Source organism: Cervus canadensis, chromosome 33, assembly GCF_019320065.1.
Source record: "Cervus canadensis isolate Bull #8, Minnesota chromosome 33, ASM1932006v1, whole genome shotgun sequence".
In the NCBI taxonomy this organism is placed as follows: domain Eukaryota; kingdom Metazoa; phylum Chordata; class Mammalia; order Artiodactyla; family Cervidae; genus Cervus; species Cervus canadensis.
This window is the reverse complement of record NC_057418.1, coordinates 33,341,895-33,364,610: the sequence shown is the minus strand read 5'-3', so window position 1 is coordinate 33,364,610 and position 22,716 is coordinate 33,341,895. Positions and strand designations below refer to the sequence as shown.

General features: G+C 49.0%; 1 long non-coding RNA gene across 1 annotated transcript; it reads left to right on the top strand.

Annotated features, from left to right (window-relative positions):
• Positions 1 to 2,134: 2,134 nt before the first annotated feature.
• Positions 2,135 to 21,872, top strand: LOC122433960. Its single transcript, XR_006267213.1, has 3 exons — positions 2,135 to 2,631; positions 9,193 to 9,309; positions 21,284 to 21,872. It is a non-coding gene; the product is annotated as an uncharacterized LOC122433960 (long non-coding RNA).
• Positions 21,873 to 22,716: the final 844 nt, after the last annotated feature.

Here is a 22,716-nt window from a genome sequence, read left to right as displayed (position 1 = left end):
TGTGACCCTATGGACCCTAGCCCACCAGGACCCTCTGTCCATGGGATACTGCAGGCAAGAATACTGGAGTGGGTTGCCATGCCCTCCTCCAGGGGATCTCCCTGACCCAGGGATCAAACCCATGTCTCTTACATCACCTGTATTGGCAGGCGAGTTCTTTACTACTAGCACCGTACTGAGCAGTAAATGCTCCAAGTGAGAAAGACCCATCGCATGTGTCAAGTCGGGGGCTGACAGCACCCTGGGCTTCTGTGTTCCCTTCCCTGACCCCTACCAGGACAGCGATCCCACCTCTGACTGTTCTGTGTGTTAGATTTCCTGAGACAACAAAAAAATACAACTTAAAAACCAGAGATCCCCTCTAGCCTTTTACTTGTTTCACCCCTATAGGATGCTGCACAAAGATGTGACAACCAAAGCAGTCAAGTTGGGAGTCTACCTCCCTTGGCTCCTTTGCCTTCCAGGATTGTTTATGTCTTTGAAGAGTGGCTGTGATCTGGCCTTGTTATGGCCTATCTTCTACCATTTTCATGTCCACCATCAGTTTTTCCAGTGAATAATTTAATATCTGTTCTTGGGTTTTCTTGGTTGTTAAAACCAGTTGATATATAGAGAAAATGAGCAATAAGACTTATGTAATCCTCAACTTTAAGCAGAATTCACCTACAAAATCATTCAGTCTTCCTAAACTATCTGAATTGAATTTGTTTGCATAAATCTAATTCCACCAAAGGCTTCTAAACTGTGAACTAATTACATGATCTAATTTTGGAACTTTTCCAAAGTTAATCCCTGAATTAGTTATCTTTTGCTTTTCTTTTATGTGTCATCTTGCTTTTTCACATTTCATTAGGTATCAAAACCAAAAGAGACACAGTGGAAGCTATTTATATACTATCAAGTCTCAAGATAATGGAAAATATTTTATCACAGTTAGATCTGCAGAAGTTAGATGGTTCCTGAACTAATGTTTTGGCAGAAGATAAAGGTACAAATAATTATAAACAGCAATATTTTAAAATATTAAGATATTTTTAAATATTTTAAACCGTATTCCTTAGAAGAACAGCTATTTGGCTGAATTTGATTTTCATTTTTGATTGACTTGAACCTTGATGTGCATGCATGTCTATATGTGTCTCGATGAAATGAATGTGTAGATGTGCAGTGAGGTGTGGTTGGAGAGACCTTTGGATATTAGATCAGAAAGCAGATTGTCCAACAGGAGAGAAATTGCCTGTTATCTCTGAACCTCAGTTTTCTCACCTAAAATTAAGGCTAACAAGGCTTGTGTAAGCTGGGCTTCCCTGGTGGCTCAGATAGTAAAAAATCCACCTGCAATGCAGGAGCCACAGGAGACACGGGTTCAATTCCTGGGTCGGGAAGATCCCCTGGAGAAGGGAATGACTACCCACCCCAGTATTCTTGCCTGGAAAATCCCATGGACAGAGGAGCCTGGCGGGCTACGGTTCATGGGGGTCGCAAAGAGTCGGATATGACTGAGTGACTAATACACTAATGCTTGTCCAAGTCCAACCCATTTCAAGGGCTTGTTACAGAAATCAAAGGAGATGGTGTGTGTGCAACTTTATTAATTACATATATAGGCTCCTAACAACACATACTGGGGAGTGACATAATTATACCAACACCTCAGTGTAAGACTTGGGATAACATTTAACTTCACTGAGTCTTATTTCTTCAGATATGAGAGTGGATTATAACAAATGCATGTGGTGTAACACTGCAGACAGATACATTAGTTACAACTCCTTTGGTTTTTTAAGAAACATAAACTCAACCGGAAATAGTTTAAAGGGGAAAAAAAGTTTACTGACACTCTCAAATAACACAGACTCCCTCTGTCCATGTAATTATCTAGGCAAGAATAAGCAAGTGGGTTGCCATTTCCTCCTCCAGGGGATCTTCGCGCCCAGGGATTGAACCTGCATCTCCTGTGTCTCCTGCATTGAAGGTGAATTTTTTTTTTTTTTTACTTGCTGAGCTATTGGGGAAATCCCAGATGAAAAGAAGCAACCGAGCCTCACAGACCCCTGGAGCCAGAAATCGGAATGCTAACAAGACTTCCTCTCCTCTCTTCTCACTGAAGATTGTCTTTCTCTCTTCAGACAGACTTCGTGCATGTGGTTGTACACACCGCTACCGGCAACTCCTGCGTCCCATATCTCATAATTTTGCTACAAGAAGAAAAGAAAGAAAAAAAAAAAAAACCACTTGACTAAAATTGCCCACCTCCTCGCCCCCAGCCTGACACCAGTTGGAAAGTCCCAGGGAAAGCCTACGTGGACTCAGGTGGGGTGAGGGGCCCCAGGTGGGGGCACATCCTCTGTCATCCAGTCCCTGCTGGAAGCAGAAGGCTGCAGTAAGAAACAGTCTCCCCCAGGAAAGGGGGGGGTCCCCAGAAATGAGGAGGGCTCGGAAGCAGTCAGAGCGATACGTGCTCACACTGAAGCAAAGGGGGTCATTGTTCTTCTTGCGTCACTCCCCGGCAAGGAGGACTCAAGGCTAAGGGGGAAGCTCGTGGTCAAACCCACGTGTGGCCGACGTGGGGAACACAGTCCAGAACAGGTTGAAAGGCGTCTCTGCGTTGAAAGTGCTCGGCAATAAAAGGTAAACTAAGTTATTCTGGCGCCTATAACCTAAACTATTCCAGTTTATAGTCTTAACACAAGTACTACAGGACCAAGGATCAAAAGCAGTTTGTATTTTGTTAGGAAACAGCACTATTTCAGAGTTTCTTTGTTTTTTTCCCTCACAAAGTTTTATTCATCTCCTGTTAAATCATGCATATGATTTACTTGGGGCTATGACTGAAATTTTTTCAATTAGAAAAATGTAAATTACAGATACGTTATTTACAACACATACGTGGTCAACTGTGTTTTAGAGAATCACCTGAGGAAACAGCAGCAGGATAAAACCACACAAAGATAGGTTCTTTGACATCACACTGGTTTAAATGATCCTCCTGTTCCTTTTGGGTCTGTTGGTAGAGCTTTTCCATTCCTGAGTGGTTTTCCTCTGGTGACTCTCGTCTGCCGTGGGAACTGTTCTGATGGGCAGTCGCCCATTGCATGGGTTTATTTGTGGCCCCGTGATGGGGAACTTCCATCCCATACTCACTTACTGGGTGTGTCAGCTGGACCCAGCTCCTCTGTGTTGGCGCCCCTGGGCCATGCGTCAGTTTATTCCCCACCGCTTGTCCCGGGCTGTGTCCACCACGTCCTTGAAGACTGGAGAAAACGTCACACTCCAGGGTGGACCACTGTTCCCTTGACCCTCTCTCTTTAGGCAATAGGATGATGTTGATGGCATGCGTGCCCTGTCATGTCCTTTGCAACCCCACGGACTGTAGCCCACCAGGCTCCTCAATCCATGGGATTCTCCAGGCAAGAATACTGGAGTGGGTTGCCATTTCCTCCTTCAGGGGATCTTCCCAACCCAGGGCTTGAACCCATGTCTCTTGCATCTCCCGCACTGGCAGGCGGATCCTTTACCCCCTGGGAATCCCCGCTCTTTAGGCGTGTGGCTCTGTTTTGGCTGAAGTGTGACCCAAGCTTATCCATAGGCACTTCTCAGGCAGAGCTTCCCGCATCTTCTCAAGTCGCTACATGTGCAGGTTTTGTCTCCACAAAGGTGGGTGAGACCTGAGTGAGTGTCTGGTTCACAGAAGTGCAACGTGAAAAAAAAAAAGAAGCATTTTTTGGCATTATCATCTTCCAAGTAGAAACACAGCAGACAAGCGTGGCCAACTTCATCCCTCTGCCCGATCCCAACTGGGCCCCTCTCCCACCCAGGAGCTGGGGGTGGGAAGTGCAATGCTCTGCCCGGCCTTTGTCCCTCTCGGCAGAGACTGGATGGAGCACTTCCTGCCCCTGGTCCCAGTGGGAGAGCCAGAGGGCAGCGCTGAAAATAATATTCCGGGGTGAGGGCCAAGGTCACGGCCAGCGAGGGTGTCCAAACCACGTCATAAAGTAAAGTAGGTGTTAGAAATCTGGGGCCGCATTAACACGGCCAGAACGCGGAGCCACAGAGCTGCCAGGAGCAGGGAGGGAGGGAGGCAATGGGTCCCCCCCAGATGTGGTAGGTCAGGGTCTGCTTGCTCAGTTACTGGGGGCTCCATGTGCTCCCAGGGACCCCCAAGTTAATTCTGGTTTCTGATTTAAACCTCTTCACAGGTGAGCGGGAAATTCCACTCTCCTGTTGTTTTTCTAATCCCAAACAAGCTGAGACACAGGCAGAGTCAATTTCAGGTTTATTCGTGGTGTTGTTGTTTAGTCATTAAGTCATGTCCTACTCTTTGTGACCCCATGGACAGTAGCCTGCCAGGCTCCTCTGTCCTTGGGGATTCTCCAGGCAAGCATACCAGAGTGGATATGCATTTCCTCCTCGGGGCAGAGGGATCTTCTGGACCCAGGGATTGAACTCAAGTCTCCTGCATCGGAAGGCAGGTTCTTTCCCACTGCGCCAGCTGTTACCTTTATCCAAATAGGAATCAGCCCCCCTCATCGTGAAGCCCCCTCCAGAGTGCCTTTGTGCAGAGGAGCTCCAGCAGCTAGGAAGCCCACACTGTGCCCTACGGATGAGGCTGCGTTTGCCGGCTCACTCCATGCCGTGCGGAGGGGGGAGACGGGTGCTTTGTGACAGTTTCCACGCTTTATCTCACCATCCATACGCTTCCTCCGCTTCCCTGCGCTTCCCGTGCGGACGTTTACATACATGCCCGACGTCCCAAGATCCTAAAGGAAGTAGGAGCACATTACGACGGTCTAAATCAGAGTCCAAGCGCAGGGCCAGGCTGTTACACATTCAATCACATCCTAAAAACCAACCACAGGCCTTAAAAAAAGAAAGCTTCTCAAACCCCAAGAATAACCTAATTGCTTCTATGTTGCATTGAGTTATATAACTACATACTCTTCTCATGCAAAGGCAAAACTATGTTGGTCCCTGTTACTTAGACATTAAATTGCTTAGTTCCTTGGGGTCATGGGGCAGTTAGGGAGTTTGGGAAGGTCATGTACACACTACTATATTTAAAATAGGTAACCAACAAGGACCTATTGTACAGCATAGGGAACTCTGCTCAATGTTATGTGGCAGGCTGGATGGGAGGGGAGTTTGGATACAAGGATATGGATGACAGAGTCCCTTTGCAGTTCACCTGGAACTATCGCAAATAAAATAACATCATAAATAAAAAGTTTCGAAAAAGTCAAATTGCTTAATTCTTTCAGAAACATTTCTGACCAAAAAAAAAAATCCAACAATAGAGCTATCCGGAGGTTCTCAGGCATTAGCAATTCCGGTCGTTTGGTGATTGAATTATTCCTGGTCTGTTATTCTGCTTTGAAATGCTGATGCCTCCCCTTCTCCTCTCTCTCTCTCTCTCTCTCTCTCTCTCTCTCTTTCTGTTTCTCCCTCCTTTCCTCTCACTGCCAGAGGGGAAGGAAGGAGGGGGGAGCCCACCTCCCTCGCCGCCTGAACTGGACGGAGACCCACTTCAGCGGCAGGAAATGGAACCGATCCAGGTGACCCATGAATAATCCCGAGTAGACTGTAACTTTCATTCTCGGGGTTTCCTGATGGGAATATAACAAAGTTCTGGACTCTGGAGGACAAGAAAACAAGAAAAAGCCCTTTCTACTTAAAAAAAAAAAAAGACTTCTTTATTCACAACCTCACTGCCCATGGAGTGAAATTGATCACTTTTGTAAAACATTTCATTTTCTGGCAGGGAAGTTCAAACCTGGCTGAGGGTTATAGCCCTTTCTTTGTATCCAAGGATTTCCATGTGCTATTTCTCTTAACGTTAATTCTCTTTCTATCAAAATTTGAGTGTATCACAAAACATTCTCGAAAGCACAGGATTCCTTTCTATCTAGTGGCCGTAAGAGGAGTGACTCTGACACACGTCTTCTTTTAGATGATAGCTAGCACTCTGTGAACAAAATAACCACGATGAGGGAAGAGTCACTCCCCTCCCAGGCTTGTCGCCTGGGGGAGACTCTGAGGAGAGGTAAAAACATCACAGCCCCCGACGCAGGGGAGGCGGACGGTCCCTTGGCCGCCGGCCACCCCGGCTTTCAGGGCTGTGGGACCACCATCGTCATGGACACCCCAGCGCTCTCAGCGTGGTTCAAAGGCCGTGTTGTGTTGAATGGACACCCAGCTCAGGGTCCAGAACTGAGGAAACAGCAGAAACCTGTCGTAAGAACAATAGCAGCACTTCTGTAAGTGCAGAACCTTAGGGTTGATCGTCTCTTGTGCTTTTAACAGGGTCTACACAAAGCTGGTTCTCAAGGAAAATTTGTTACAAGAAAAGTACCTGTTTCATGTCTCTAGGACAGCTCTGTGGCATAGAACTTTCTGTTGGATAGAAACGTTCTTTATCTGTATTGTCCTGGTGGCAACCACCTGGGGCTACTGAGCCCTTGAAATGCGGCCAGTGTAGCTGGAGGGCTTCCCAGATGGTGCTAGCGGTGAAGAACTCGCCTACCAATGCAGGAGACATGGGAGCCCCTTGTTCAATCCCTGGGTCAGGGAGATCCCCTGGAGGGAGACGTGGCAAGCCACTCCAGTATTCTCGCCTGGAGAATCCCATGGACAGAGGAGCCTGGTGGGCTAAGTTGATGGGGTCACAAAGAATTGGACACGCATGTTATGAAATTTTAGTACCACAGATGCACTGTTTACCTGACCACGCGCTGTATGCACATCTGTGCTTTTACGTAAAACCAGTGTAATTTCTTGCTTCCTGAGAACCAATTTTCATCACCTTGTAGGGGGAAGGGGTGATGTCACCTTGGTCGAGAATGTTCTAGAATGGATTAACTCTTCTTGGCAACAAAGAGGAGTGAAGTCAAAAAGGCATGCGCCGGCTCCAGTCAGACTTTAGTTTTAGTCCTGGCTCTGCCTCTTGGGCAAATGGTGTCCTAAGTCGCTTCAGTCGCGTCTGACTCTTTGCCACCCCACGGACTGTAACCCGTCTGGCTCCTCTGTCCATGTGATTCTCCAGCAAGAATACTGGGGTGGGTTGCCATTTCCTCCTCCAGGGGAACATCCCAACCCAGGGATCAAACCCGAATCTCCTGCATTGGCTGGGTGGGTTCCTTACCACTAGCGCCACCTGGGAAGCTTCATCTGTAAGCCTCTGTCTTGCTCATCTGTAAAATGGGGGTAAAACTATTTCATGAGGTGACGAGGATTCATTAAGAGCTTGTGACATGCATTAGGTGCTCTCCAGAGGTTGGCTGGTTTCATCACATTCTTTCTGGCATTGCAGCCAATCTTCCAACCTCTTGTTTCTAGACGTTACTATTTTGGATTCTCTTTTTCCCCCAATAGCCTTTGAAAAATTAATATAGTTAATTTACAATGTTGTGTTAGCTTCAGGTGTATAGCCAAGTGATTCAGTTACACACGTGTGTGTGTTGTGTGTGTGTGTGTAAAGTGACGTGAAAGTCGCTCAGTTGTGTCTGACTCTTTGCACCCCCACGGACTACACAGTCCATAGAATTCTCCAGGCCAGAATACCTGAGTGGGTAGCCTTTCCATTCTCCAGGGGATCTTCCCAACCCAGGGATCGAACCCAGGTCTCCCACATTGCACGCAGATTCCTTACCAGCTGAGCCACAAGGGAAGCCCATGTGTGTGTGTATTACATATATATATTCCTTTTTAAGATTCTTTTCCATTATAGTTATTATAAGACATTAGATATAGCTCCCTGGGCTATCCAGTAGGTCCTTTTGTTCACCTATTTTATATAGAGTAGTGTATATTTACATTAGGGCTTCCCTGGTGGCTCAGAGGGTAAAGAATCCACCTGTGATGCAGGAAACCCGGCTTCGATCCCTGGGTCAAGAAGATCCCCTGGAGAAGGAAATGGCAAGCCACTTCAGTATTCCTGACTGGAGGATCCCATGGGCAGAGGAGCCTGGCGGGCTATGGAGTCACAGAGTCAAACACAACTGAGCAACACAAACACATTTACACATTAATTCCAGACTCCTAGTTTATCCATTTTGGATTCTTTAAAAGGGGGTTTACAGTCTAGGAACAGCTCATTCTTTGTTCTTTCAGGGTGAAGGTTCTTAAGAATTCACTGCTCAGAGAGACATAGGGCGTCTTCCTCCTCCGGCTCAGGCCAAATCTTCTAAACACTTATTAAGGCCCTTCAGAGCTGACGAGACAAATCACAGGCAACATTTGCCTAATATAAAATATGCACAGTAACACTATCTTAATTAGATGTACATGTCTCTGAAGATATAAATAAATGCTTCCTTTTTGATATGTCTGATTTAATAGCCTAATAACAGGGGAATGTTGCTGAAATATAATTCAGGGGGTGAGGGAGAAATTAATAAACTCAAATATTTAAAGCTCAACAGCAATTAACAGCCCATTTAAAACAAATTTCCAATTTTAAATTGTATTTATCCTTATCCAACCAGGACTAAGCCCCCGGGTTCATCATTATTCATTTTCAGACCTAACAGGGTGCAGCGCCCTTTGCTTGGGAGGCAGTTTCAGATTCCATTATCCGGGGATAGCCGACCGTGAAGCCAGCCAGGACCGAGAGGAAGGCAGAGGCCCACCTGAGCGGCCACAGACACAGGGTTTCCCGCTTTCCCCTTCACTGAGTTAGCTTCTCTTGCTTCCTTGGGAATTTGGAATTCAGTGTTCAGGCTTCGTGTTCAGCTGCACACGTTCGCACACACACAAACTGGATGTGGTTCCTCTTAAGGGTCCCCAGATCTCACGGAATGGTCCCCCAGGGCGCCCCGCTGAGTCCTGACCTCCTTCATGGCATATGGTGGAAGCACGAAGGTGAGTGTCCAGGCATGGACATCGAGGACTCACCCTGGAGGGACCGCTCCTGCCGTGCCCCCATGAGCGGGGAGTGTGGTGGGCTCAGCGCCCTCTGCGTTGTCCCCGCTGGGCCCTGCGTCTGATGGGACAGAGGCGGGGCAGGAGGTGGGGTGGGGCTGGAGGCAGGGTGTGCTGGTGATGGGCTAGTCAATGAGTCATGGCCAACTCTCTGTTACCCGCCAGACTCCTCTATCCATGGGATTCTTCAGGCAAAAATACTGGAGTGGGTTGCCATGTCCTTCTCCAGGGGATCTTCCCAACCCAGGGATCAAACCCGGGTCTCCTACATTGCAGGCAGACTCTTTAATGACTGAGCAACAAGGGAAGATCTACAAGCATGTGCTGGCTCTTCCTAAAAGGTGCTCCACCCAGCTGGGGCTGCCGGAAGCGCACAGGAGTGGACAGAGACAAGTAAGTCAAGGTCGTTCCCTTAAGGATAAATTCAGTTCAGTTCAGTCGCTCAGTCATGTCCGACTCTTTGTGAACCCATGAACCGCAGCACGCCAGGCCTCCCTGTCCATCACCAGCTCCCAGAGTTTACTCAAATTCATGTCCATCGAGTCGGTGATGCCATCCAACCATCTCATCCTCTGTTATCCCCTTGTCCTCCTGCCCTCAATCTTTCCCAGCATCAGGGTCTTTTCCAGTGAGTCAGCTCTTTGCATCAGGTGGCCAAAGTACTGGAGTTTCAGCTTCGCATCAGTCCTTCCAGTGAACACCCAGGACTGATTAAGGATAAATTGTTATGTATTAACCCAGTGAGGGGACACGCGGGAAGAAAGGCAAACAGCAGCATGCAGTCTTCTGTGCACGCAGGGGGCCAGACGAGGAGACACACCTTGTTGCAAGGGCTGCGCCTTCCGCAGAGGAGCGGGCATCGCGGGCCAGTCCCTCTTGGGCTACTTTGTCAGGCCCAACAAACCCGTGGGCCCCTTCTCTGAGAAGCCCTCACTTCCCCAAGGGGTCCCCAGTAGCCAGGCTTACACCGCGTGATTCTGCCCGATGGTCCCAGCCACGGGTCTCTCCCACTCAGCTTCTCTCTCCCAAAATTTGAAACTGGAACTAGTGGTGCCAACTTTCTGCTGCTTACTAGGACTGAAGAGAGGCAAATCAGGAAGCTGGAATGGATGCTATTCAGTTGGGTGGCCACCATTACCTGACCCGGGGCAAGGAGAGCTGGTTTATAGGCAGAGAAATGAGGAGGATGGGAAAACGCAAGTGATCAAGTGACTGTCTGGGATCTGAAGGTTTATCAGCATTTGCTCTTGGTCTTTGCAAGACCTGACTATTCTTCTGGCCCTTGTTGTTGTTGTTGTTGTCCAGTCGCTAAGTCTTTGTGACCCCGTGGACTGCAGCATGCCAGGCTTCCCTGTCCTTCATCATCTCCTGGAGTTTGCTCAAACTCATGTCCATTGAGTCGTGATGCTATCCAATCATCTCACTCTGTCTCCCTCTTCTCCTCCTGCCCTCAGTTTTTCCCAGCATCAGGGTCTTTTCTGACCCTCCTTGGGCACCATTTATCTAAAGAAGAAACTCCTCCTTATTTTTTGCTGAAACACACATAGGTCAAGATCTATCTACCAATAAAACACGTTAACTAGTCCCAGTGACCTAGGAGAGATGTGGACCTCACTGGAAAGGAAAAAGTGACAGTCACTCAGTCGTGTCCAACTCTTTGTGATCCCAGAGACTAACTATATAGTCCATGGGATTCTCCAGGCCAGAATACTGGAGTGGGTAGCCTTTCCCTTCTCCAGGGGCTCTTCCCAACCCAGGGATCGAACCCAGGTCTCCTGCATTGCAGGCAGATTCTTTACCAGCTGAACCACCAGGGAAGCCCATGGGCAACTCCCAAATGTTGGAAACAGCAGAGGACCAAAGATGAGTGAGTTAAGCAACCCAAGACAACTCTACCACATGGGACGTTTCTCCACCTGGAAGGTTGTGGAAAGGGGAGGGAACAGGGTGAGTACAGGGTGGACAGGTCTGGGCTGCCAGGAGCACTTGGGAGCACCTTCTAGAATCAAAGAATTGATGCTTTTGAACTGTAGTGTTGGAGAAGACTCTTCAGATTCCCTTGGACTGCAAGATCTAACCAGTCCATCTTAAAGGAAATCAGTCCTGAATATTCATTGGAAGGATTGATGCTGAAGCTGAAGCTCCAGTACTTTGGCCACCTGATGGCAAGAGCTAATTCATTGGAAAGGACGCTGATGCTGAGAAAGATTGAGGGCAGGAGGAGAAGGTAGGACAGAGGATGAGATGGTTGGATGGCATCACCGACTCAATGGATATGTTTGAGCAAACTCTAGGAGACAGGAAGGACAGGAAGCCTGGCGTGCTATAGTCCATGGGGTCACAAAGAGTCAGACACTACTGAGTGACTAAATAAAAACAGTGTGGAATCTTCCCAGACCAGGGATTGAACCCATGTCCCCTAGATTGGCAGGAGAATTTCGATCCACTTTGTCACCAGGGTTTCCCTGTTCAATTATTCTTAGTGTTTGTTAATTTTCTTTTAATTACAGTTTCTCTTGCTACCTAGGGCCTATGGCCTAGTTTATTTCTAGGGGAGGATTTTATGCCTGTGGGTTGGGCTTCTCAGTGGGGAAAGGCTTCTCAATGGGGGTTTGAGCCCAGAGAATAAGATATTCCAAAGGATGGCTAGGCCAGTTAGACTACAGGTCTCGTTTGTTCCATCTTAACGCTGAAGCCAGAGGCACGGCACTTCCTTCAAGGGGCCTGGGGGAGACGAGGAAGGTGGTGCTGGGGCTGGCTGCGAGGGTCCGCGATGAGCAGGACCCACGGCTGTTCCAGGCGGGAGGTGAGTGATTTGCCATCTGCGGTGGTCCAGAGGTAAGCTAGTAGATTATAAGAAGCAGGTGGACTGGGGAATCCAGGAAAGGTGTAGTCAATATTTCCGATTAGTTAAGCTTCAGTTTTTTTCTGAGCAACCTTAAGTGAGAAACGGGTATCTGACAGTTCCTGGGGTAGCTCAGAGAATTGACATTTGTGCATGGTCAGTCTCTCAGTCGTGTCTAGCTCTTGGCGACCTCACAGACTGTAGCTTACCAGGGTCTTCTGTCCATGGGACTCTCCAGGCAAGAATAGTGGAGCGGGTGGCCATTTCCTCCTCCAGGGAATCTTCCAGATCCAGGGATCAAACCCATGTCTCTTGTGTCTCCTACATTGGCAGGTAGGTTCTTTACCCCCGAGCCACCTGGGAAGGCCAGAGAATTAACACAACAGCCCAACAACCCACTCCAGTTGCCCACATGGAGTCCAGCATGGGTGGTATCATTGAACTGCAGTTTCCTGTTATTTGTCATTGCTGTTTCTGCTCCAATGACATCCAGGCTTGCTCTACGGTCAAGTTTCAGGTTCCCCAAGGAGAATCTAGCCCCAGCGAAGTGTGAGAGCAACCAGCCGTGGTGTAAGCATGAGCTGGGGTCTAGGACAGGTGGGCAGCCAGTGGCCAAAGTGTGCAGGGCCGGGGTGGGTTGGGTGGGGCCTGGGAGCAGGAGCAAAGAAGCCTTGGGGGTGTCTACTATGGAGCAGCAGATCGCAAATCGCTTTGTCTCAGGACCTCTTCACACTCAACAAAATTGTTGAGAATCCCAGAGAGACACAGGTGGGTTATGATATCTATCAACATTGACCTTGTTAGAAATTAAACCCCAGAAGTTTTTCAGATACAAGGACACAAAGCACCTGGGCCATTAGAGTGAAGATGCTGCTACACCTCAGGCAGCCTCTGGAGGCCTCAACTGTCTGCTCCTGAGAGTAAAAAGGAAGAAGCTCAGTGACATGCTAATTGTTGTTGTTCACTCACCAAGTCATGTCCGACTCTTTGCGACCCCACAGACTGCAGCACGCCAGGCCTCCCTGTCCATCACCATCTCCTGAAGCTTGCTCAAACTCATGTCCATTGAGTCGGTGATGCCATCCAACCATCTCATCCTCTGTCATCACCTTCTCCTCCTGCCTTCAATCTTTCCCGGCATCAGGATCTTTTCCAATGAGTTGTCTCTTGGCATCAAGTGGCCAAAGAATTGGAGCTTCAGCTTCAGAATCAGTCCTTCTAATGCATATTCAGCATTGATTTCCTTTAGGATTGACTGATTTGATCTTCTTGCAGTCCGCAGGACTCTCAAGAATCTTCTCCAGTACCACAGTTCAAAAGCATAAATTCATTGGCACTCAGCCTTCTTCATGGTCCAACCCTCATATTTGTACATGACTACTGGAAAAACCATAGCTTTGATTATATGAACCTTAGTCAGCAAAGTGATGTCTTTCCCCTTCAAGGATCACAGCCTTGTCGTGGCAAAGGGGCTTGCATAACTCATTGAAGCCACAGGACATGTCATGCGGGGCTACCCAAGACAGACGGGTCACAGTGGGGAGTTCTGGAAAATGGTGGCCCGCTGAAGAAGGGAACGGCAAACCCCTCCAGTATTCTTGCCGAGAGAGCCCCGTGAACATGAACAGTATGAAAAGACATCCCAGTGTTATGCAATTAGCCCTGACCTCAGGGATGTTCCAAAAGGGCCTGGAGTCTTCTCAGCCGGGTCTACGCTGGGGGAGCAGCTCGTCGAGTGATTCAGAACATGGGCCCAGAGCTGGGCAGCTTGAGTTTGGATCTTGCTCTGCCGAGGCTGATTCGGCAAGTTCTTCACCCCTCGGGGCTCCATGTCCTGTTCTGAAGATGGGCAGGGCAGCACCTTGCCCCCGCCCAGCACACGGAGTTAAACTTTGCGGCTCTGATGGGCCAGCCAGCCCCAGTCTGAGGACTGGCCTCGGGAAGTCTGCTCCGAGAGCAGTTCTGGCCCTGGACTCCCCCCACTCCCCCAATCCCTGGGAGGGGGCTGCCCACCCCCGGCTGGATGTGCCCTGGGGCCTCAGTGGTCTTTATCCTTAGGAGCCGGTGAGATCAACAGCCCATGGAGCTGAGATGGCAAAGACAATTCTGAAGAAGTATCTTTCTTATGGTTCCCGAGTCTTGTGTTGCTCAGACACATCCTTCTCCGTGTCAATCAATAAAATATGCTGCTGCTACTGCTGCTAAGTCGCTTCAGTCGTGTCCAACTCTGTGCGACCCCATAGACGGCAGTCCACCAGGCTCCCCCGTCCCTGGGATTCTCCAGGCAAGAACATTATATGAAATTGGACCAATTTTTGACTATACTATATGTAATGAATACAGACTTTCAAGGCTGAAAATGATAGAAGTTCTACCAGATGCCTCCTGCCTGCAGAGTGCTTCTCGGACCCTCAGCTCAACCAGAGCCCAGCTTTGGGGGCCGTGTCTGCCCCTGGCTGTGCCTATATCACCTGCATACCCTCCAGACCTGCTTCTCCCTGAGACCTGCCTGCCCCGGCTGGCACCTCCAGCTTCCTTCCAGCGAGAATCTGGAGCCCAGATCATCCAGCAGGGTGACTCTGAGAGGGCGATACAGGCCAGGCCAGGGGACAGATCCAGGGGAAGAAGGGGGCTGGGAGGTGGTGCTGGGGGGCACGCGCGTGCAAGTGGCACAAAGACCCCCTGCTCAGGCTCCTGGATGGACCTTGGACACTGCCTGGCTCTGTGACCATGTCATCCTTACTTTTAGAATAACTGCTGTGACCTGAGAAGAAAAGGGAAGAACGCGTTTCCCTAGTGCTTGCGAGTCTGGGGCAATCCATCCCTTATTTGCTGCAAACCACATGGGATCTGCCGCCTGAGGGTCCAGCAACACCCCCAGGCCTGCTTCGGCTCCCTCCCCCCCACCACATGCCTGCTCCCACCCTTCACCTCTGGTTCCCTCCCTTCAACAGGGAAACTTTCAGTTTGGGGCCATTCTTCCTCCTCATCAATGTTTATTGAGCAGAAGCAGCGACTTCAACCCTGAGATGCCCACGGAGCACCCCCGGTTTCACTTCCCTGCCCTGCCTCCCCAGCCCGTTCTTTGTCAGCAGGGTTACATTTCCAGTTTTCCCCGCGCAGCCCTGGGCGCCCTGCTTATGGTCATAAGAGGGTAGAGTTGACAGAGGTGCAGAGACCATCTCTTTCTACCGAGTTTACAGATGAGGAGACAGGTTGGAGGGGTTAAGGATTTACTTGAGAGTGTGCAGCTAACAAGGAAGGCATTTCTGAGCCCGTGACCACCTGCCTGGACGTGGGGACAAAGGTCCCAAGTTCCAAGACTCTCTGCTCTCTCCCCACAGGCCTTTGGTCCAGCTGTGGCCTGTCGGGCAGGTAGAAAGCATCCATCTCTGGTTTGTGAAATGCTGTGTGACCCCAGAGAGAAAGCTGTGTTGTGCTCAGTTGTGTCTGACTCTTGGCAACCCCTATGGACTGTGGCCCGCCAGGCTCCTCTGTCCATGGGATTCTCCAGGCAAGAATACTGGAGTGGGTTGCCATTCCCTTCTCCACCAGAGAGAAAAAGCCTTACCTAAATGAACAAGGAAGGAAATGCATTTGGAAAAAACATGGACTGTATTTATATTCTTGTAACACAAGCTGGCTTCTCCCTCTCATTCTCCTAAGTATTGTTCCTATTAACACTTGCCAAAAGGGTTCTCTGCGGCCTAAGACGTCAGCTGATAAGGGATACCGGAGATTTGTATAATAATAAGGGACTCTTGAAGGCCCAAGAGTTCTCAAGACTCAAAGGAATGAAGTTATGAAAGTGGAAAATTAAATCCACTGCTGCTAGATTCCACGGGGCCTTCCCCCAGCCTGTAACCATGCTGCTTGGTGAGTAGGGTCAGCAGGTCTTGGCCAAACCACCAGATCACCCGTTGTGGGGCAGCCGGCAGGAAGGCGCACCCAGCAGCCAAGAGGCAGGGAACGGGAGCGCTGGAGCCCACAAGCGCTCTCACCCACGTTCCTCCTGTCACCTGCGACCAGAGAGGGCAAGTGGTTTCCTTTAGGTCACACAGCTCATGAGTGTCAGCGCAGTTTGCGGGAGCTCCCGGGGGCTCAGCCCAGCGTTCTTTCCGCTAATGGACTCTGCTCCTCTGCCCCTCCTGCTGCTGGCAGACAGCTCCAGACGAGCCGTGACCGTGGGTCTCAATGTCGTCAGCTCACGAGTCAGTCCTGCGGGGAGGTGGGCTTCATCAGCCCTGTTCTGGGGCAGCCCCCCTGTGAGGGAAGGACCCAAGCCCCCACGTCTGCTCAGGTCACCCCCTGGTTCAAAAATTCTCCAGGGCCAGCCCTGTCCTCTCAAGCTTCTCATCCTGGATTCCCCATCAGCGCTGGGCATCCCGAAGCACTGATTTTAGACTTGCAAGGGGAAAAAATGATGTCATTCACTTTTATGTTCATTGTGAAAAGAAGCCGAGCTTCCTTGACTTTGCAGGATAATACAAGAATTCTGGCTCTTTCAGGATGTTGCCTCCAATGTGGTGGACTGAGTTAACTTCCCTCCGGTTCTGGGGCTCTTTTAGGAGAAGTTCGAGGCACACAGAGGCAGGAGTCAACCTTAGCCCTTCCTGATTGGACCCCTGCCTGCACATGTGACTGGCCTCCCGGGACCCTACGTTGCGGTTGCACCGAGTCACCTGGTCCTCCCCAGACACCCTGTGTCTCTTGTCCCCCAAGTGCTTGCTCATGTGGGGCCCTGAGCTCAGGGCATCTCAAGCTGGGCACTCTTTTTAAATAATTAATTAATTAATTAATTTTTGGCTGCGATGGCATCACCAACTCAATGGACATGAGTTTGAGCAAGCTCCAGGAGTTGGTGATGGCCAGGGAGGCCTGGCGTGCTGCAGTCCATGGGGTCGCAAAGAGTCAGACACGACTGAACGACTGAACTGAACTGAACTGCGCTGGGCCTTCATTTCCGCATCCAGGCTTTCTCTAGTTGCAGCAAGCAGAAGCTGCTCTCTAGCTATGGTGCCCCGGCTACTCCTTACGGTGGCTTCTCCAGTTGCAGACCACAGGCTCTAGGTGCATGGGCTTTAGTAGCTGGGCACATAGGTTCTAGGGCGTGGGCTCAGAGTTGTGGCTCACAGGCTTAGTTGCTTTGTGGCAGATGGAATCTGCCCAGGCCAGGGATGAAACCTGTGTCAGCCATGGCAGATGGATTCTTTACAGCTGCACCTCGAGGGGGGTCCAGGCGGGGCACTCTGGATGTTTGGGCCTGGATGACTCTTTGTTGCAGCATGATTCTCTGCATTGCAGCAGCATCCAAAGTTGGCCTCCACCTGCCAGAGGAGCAGGACCAGACATCCTTCTTCTGCTGATTTCTGAGCCTTAGCAATTGGCACCCCTATTGGGTGCTGATTCCCTGGCAGTATAATTTTGTTTATCTCTTCTTAACCTCCATGATGACTGTAAACCCCTAGAGGTCAAGGATTACGGCTCCAAATCTATATTTTTCAATCCTCAACACAGTGCAATATCTGATCCACAGAAGGGACAGAAGTGCTGAGTGAATGAGCGATCTGCCAGTCTAAGCTAGTGCCAAGGATGGTGATGAGCCCTCCAAGAAGCAAGATAATTATCCTCTCACCTAAGATTACTGGGCAGCTCAGCCACTGACATCACCTCAGCACTGCCATGTCACTTGATGGCTGCTTGAAAAATAACTCTGCCAACAAACCCAGATTTCATCGCTTGGTCATAGTAATAGTAGTAACAATAGAGTAATGACAGTGGCTGGGTCATGAGTGTCTTTGCCAAGTTCTGCCAGATGTTTTCATCCTAATTGTTAATCCTCCTAGTATTTCTGTGAGTTTACGTCTTATTATTCCCAAGTTACTGGTGGGAAAACTGAGGCTCTGAGAGATTAATTCACAAATTCAGCATCCGGGCGGCTCTAGGATTAGATCCAAAGCAGTTTGACTCCAGACCCTAATCATTGCCCTGTCTCTGGTTTTCCAAAGTTTTATTCTTTTATTCTTATTCTCAAGAAGTGGTTGTTTAAAATCTGAATGGCCTCAGGGTAACAGATGAGCAGGCTACCCATGCCCCGTTGCAATCTTTGTCACTTCCTATCACTGCGATGAACCTCCAATTCTATCAAAATATGGGAAAAATCATTTTGACGCTGCATTTGCATATCCAAGGACTGGAGGATGGTTCGTATAATCAAATTATGTGGAGTTGTAAAAAGGGAGCATCGTTTAAATAGCTTACAAAATTACTTTGAAGATGTACATTAAAATCTAAGGAATCCATCGCCTCCGAGATCTTTACAAAAGTGAAATGCTAATTGATTATGACAGCTTTGTCTCCATCACGGGCGCTATTCTCCATTTCTACTCCGTCACTATCTCAACTCCAGCATCACTGTGACCTCGGCCCCTCTTCCGGCCCCATGCATGCCATGAGAAACAGCAGATGGAATTAATGCACGGCTGACTTCCCCCCTCTCCCTATAGTTGATCAAAGGAGCAGTCTGGAAAACAAAAACAGCACCCTGGAAGTTGCTGAAATTCTGATTTCTTCCAGCAGTTTTATAGATTTTATAACTTATCTTTTATTGACTCTGCAAGGTCTCTGGTTCTCAGCATCTGTTTGTGGCATCTGCAGAGAAAGATACAGCCCATTTTTTAAGCCACGGAACCAAATTTAAGAGACAGACAAACAAACAGGCCTTGGTAGGAGGGGCCAGCAGCATGTTCCTCTTACAGTCCTGCTGTCCTCTTCCCCGGGGCCTTGCGCCCACAGGGCAGGGGGAGGAGAAGGTCCCTTCTCACCCGCCCGGTTTGTCAGCTTCAGGACGGAGGTGTTGGAGACCCAGTGATCAAGCTGAGAGTAGGTGTCCCCCACCCCCCACCCGGCCCCCAGATCAGAGACCTGAGGAGGACTGGTTATGACCACAAGTTTTGGGGAGGCTCCTTCGTAACCATAAAAAACTCCTCAGCATCATTTACAATTTCTCAGACTTAAAAGAATTGTGCCTGGTCACCCAGACGCATGATTATATATCAGGGAACTTCATTATAATAATGACCACGGGTGCTCCAGCTTCTTTAAAACCTCAACTGTTCGATTCAGCCTCTTTGCCTCCATAACTGTTTGTAAGATTAATAGACTCCAAGGCATACCTGACTCCCACCGGAGAAGCAAAGAGAGAGATCTAATCTTACCCTCACAAAAGGGGCCCTGCCATCTGGAGACGGTGTCTGTATCCCCGACACCAAGGTGCAGAGGGGTCTGGGAGGTCGGCGCGCCCTGGGGAGGGTGGTCTGGGGAGTCCACGGGTGCTCTCCTTTCGCAGAGTCTTGACTGGACCCCCGTGGAAAATAGATTTAATTGCCGAGCTGTGGGACAGAGCCAGAGCTGAATGGGGGGTGGGGTGCTCAGCCGGGCTAGGAGGCGGTACCCGCCAAGGACAGTGGGGTCCCAGTAAGGAAGGTGGTGGATGGACAAGGCTTCCGGTTTGGTGTCAGTGGAGCCTGGAGGGGAGCGATGCCTGCAGAGTTCCCGGCCCCCTTTCTGGGGTTCCAGGATCTTCCACCAGGACCTTCAGAATGACCCCTCCCATAGGACATGGGAGCCTACTTTCCAGGCTGGTGAGGAGGGCAGGGTAAGCCTTCCCAAGTCTCGGAGAGGGGGTCACCGGGGTGAGCCCTGGAAGGTCAGGAAATGCTTCTCGGAGTTGACGGTCTCAGGAAATGACGGCCATGATGAGAGGACCAGAGAGGAAGCTGCTGTGATGGAGGAAGGCCAGAGGCAGGCTCCAGGGCTGCAGGCGCCCCTGGGCCGGGGGGCCGGGAGAAAGTCCCCTCCTCAGGTCGTGCCTTCCGGGGTCCACACTCCACGGGGTGCAGTCCCTCCAGCGCAGGCAGTCGTCCGAACAGAGCGGCCTGCCACTGAGGTGGGGCCTGACTGACGGAAGCCTCCCTGTGGAAACAGGAAGTGGAATTCTAATCGCGAGCCTGTTCGCTGCAGCTCCCCTATCGGGCCTCTCCTCTCGGCTCCTATAATGTTCCGGGCCCCTTGCAGTCTCACTGAAACAAGCAAGCGCACAGTGAGAGGCGACTGAACTGGAGAAGGGCTTTTCCTCCTGCTCTGGACGGGAGGACCCGCCATGGCTAACGGAGAGGTGTCTGGACGGACCGTTCATTCGTGGGGCTTGCGCTCCTCTCTGCTTTAAATAACTGCCTTTAGCTGGACAGTCATGGCATCTACTTCTCCCTCAGCTCCACACAAACACCCAAGGCAGATTGCGGAGATCAATCTTTCCCCGGCCTCTGTTTCCTTTCCTGACCACCAGATGACCCTGGTGTGGAGAAGGAAGGTCAACTGTTAGTCGCTCAGTCATGTCTGACTGTTTGCGACTCCATGGGCTGTAGTCCACCAGGCTCCTCTATCCATGGGATTCTCCAGGCAAGAATATTGGAGTAGGTAGCCATTCTCTTCTCCAGGGGATCTTCCCGACCCAGGGATCGAACCCAGGTCTCCTGCACTGCAGATTCTTTACTATCTGAACCACCAGGGTAGCTGGAAGGAAAATGACCCATATTAATGTGGCAGTAATTCATACATAATTCAGTCCTTGGAAGAAAAGCTATGACAAACGTAGACAGAGTATTAAAAAGTAGAGACAGAGGAATCGGGTGGAGAGGGAGGTGGGAGGGGGGATCGGGATTGGGAATACATGTAAATCCATGGCTGATTCATATCAATGTATGACAAAACCCACTGGAAAAAAAAAAAAGTAGAGACATTACTTTGCCGACAAAGCAAAACTTTGGTTTTTATAGTCAAAACTATGGTTTTTCCAGTAGTCATGTATGGATGTGAGAGTTGGACTATAAAGAAAGTTGAGTGTTGAAGAACTGATGATTTTGAACTGTGGCATTGGAGAAGACTCTTGAGAGTCCCTTGAACTGCAAGGAGATCAAACCAGTCCATCCTAAAGGAGATGAGTCCTGAATATTCATTGGAAAGACTGATGCTGAAGCTGAAAATCCAATATTTTGGCCACCTGATGGGAAGAACTGACTCATTGGAAAAGACCCTGATGCTGGGAAAGAATGAAGGCGGGAGGAGAAGGGGACGCCAGAGGATGAGATGGTTGGATGACATCACCAACTCCATGGACATGAGTTTGAGCAAGCTGTGGGAGTTGGTGACGGACAGGGAGGCCTGGCGTGCTGCAGTCCATGGGGTCACAAGGAGTCGGACACGACTGAGGGACTAAACTGAGTTCACACATCTGCCCGGTAAAAGCTGGTGCCAAGGAGCAAAGCCACGTCAAGGACTTGTAATCATCCTTGTTCTTTAGACTTGAACCCGCTTCTGTTCCTCTCCAGGTGACACTTTACCTGATGGATGTAAGGGGCTCTGTCCATGCTAAGAGTTAGACCCTTCGCATGAATTCCCACCCCACTCCACCCACCAGGCATGTGAACCCTTCAGTTAATTCTTCCTTCTTATCATTTCCAGGGAAACAGAAGCAGGGCCTGACCACAGAGAATGCCCAGGATCAGTTTATTGACTTCCAAGGACTATTAACCTTCTGGAGAAGGAAAAAAAACCCTTTCTTGTATCTAGGACCTGCTGGGTGCTAATTTAATGTGGCAATGAGATAAAAGTCCACTCAGACTGCTGTCAACCTCACTGGATCGGAATGCCGTCTACTTAGCATAGAAGTCAAACAATTCCCTGGCAATAGATTGCCTTCCACTTGTAGGTCTACTAAATAAATAGAAAAGTAATTAACAGTGGGTGATGGCAGATATATCAGAGGGGATTTCATTACAGCAGAAGAACAGAGGGAACCAGGAAGTCACTTTGTGTCCCAGCGTCCGATGGGGCTCTCATGCTCCGTCTCTGCAAGAAAAGAAATTTCAGAATTTCCTATCTTCAATTTAATCAACAGGGAAGAGAAAAATCTGAAGTGCCTGAAATTAGCCCCCAAATAAATAATTCTCCTTATTGTTCCATTTAATTATTTTGGTCCTGGAACTTGTGGATGATGGTACATTTTTTGTTGTATTTTTGCTTTTCTTCCTTCCTTTCTTTTTTTGGGGGGGAGGGGCTTGCCTATTAAATATCTGAATTTCAAAATGCTAACTGAATGTCTCATTATTTTTACTCTTTCCTCCCTTTGGAAAATAAGTGGCATTATGTCACTTAGAACAGCAGGAAGAAATGAAATTTCATAGGAAGGAAATTTATGCTCAGTTGGAAAAAGAAAAGACGTTGAAGGCATTTATTTTTGACCAGCTTTTAAAAAACATATTGGAAAGTACTGAATTCAATTTTGCATGTCCAGAATGGTATAACCTAATTTTAGCATATTAATTAACAATAAAGTAGTGTTTTTGCCTCATACAAAGAAATAAAATAATTAACTTACTGAGGAAATGGGGTCATATGATTTTACTTTCTGAGGGTAATGAATGACATCGAACAACAGTAATGAGGTTTTGAAGAGCAACTCTGGCTACTGAGCCCTTTTGGAATTCTTTGTTAAATACCGACAGCTGGCCAGTTTTCCCAGTCTCCAAACATTACCTGTCTCAACCCAGGCTAACCCACCTACACTTCAATGAGTCAAGCCTATGTTCCCCAGGAAGAATGCTGAGCAGCAGGGGGAGGTAAGTTTTTAGAATTCTCAAGGCTGACCTGAGTGTCTGAATGATCCCTGAGTCAATAAACACTCAGGTGCTTTCTGCTTGAGGGGAGGAATTCCAGCATTTTGTAGGTTCCCATATTTGGACATTTGAACTTGGAATATTTTGTCACGTTTTCACATAGCTTCATTCTCGGTGGAGGGGGGGGGGGAAACCTAGTCTTTCAAGTGGTTATTACAGAGCTAAGTGCATAAATATGCATGAGAGGTCATTATTACCACGAGATGGTACTTAAAAGGT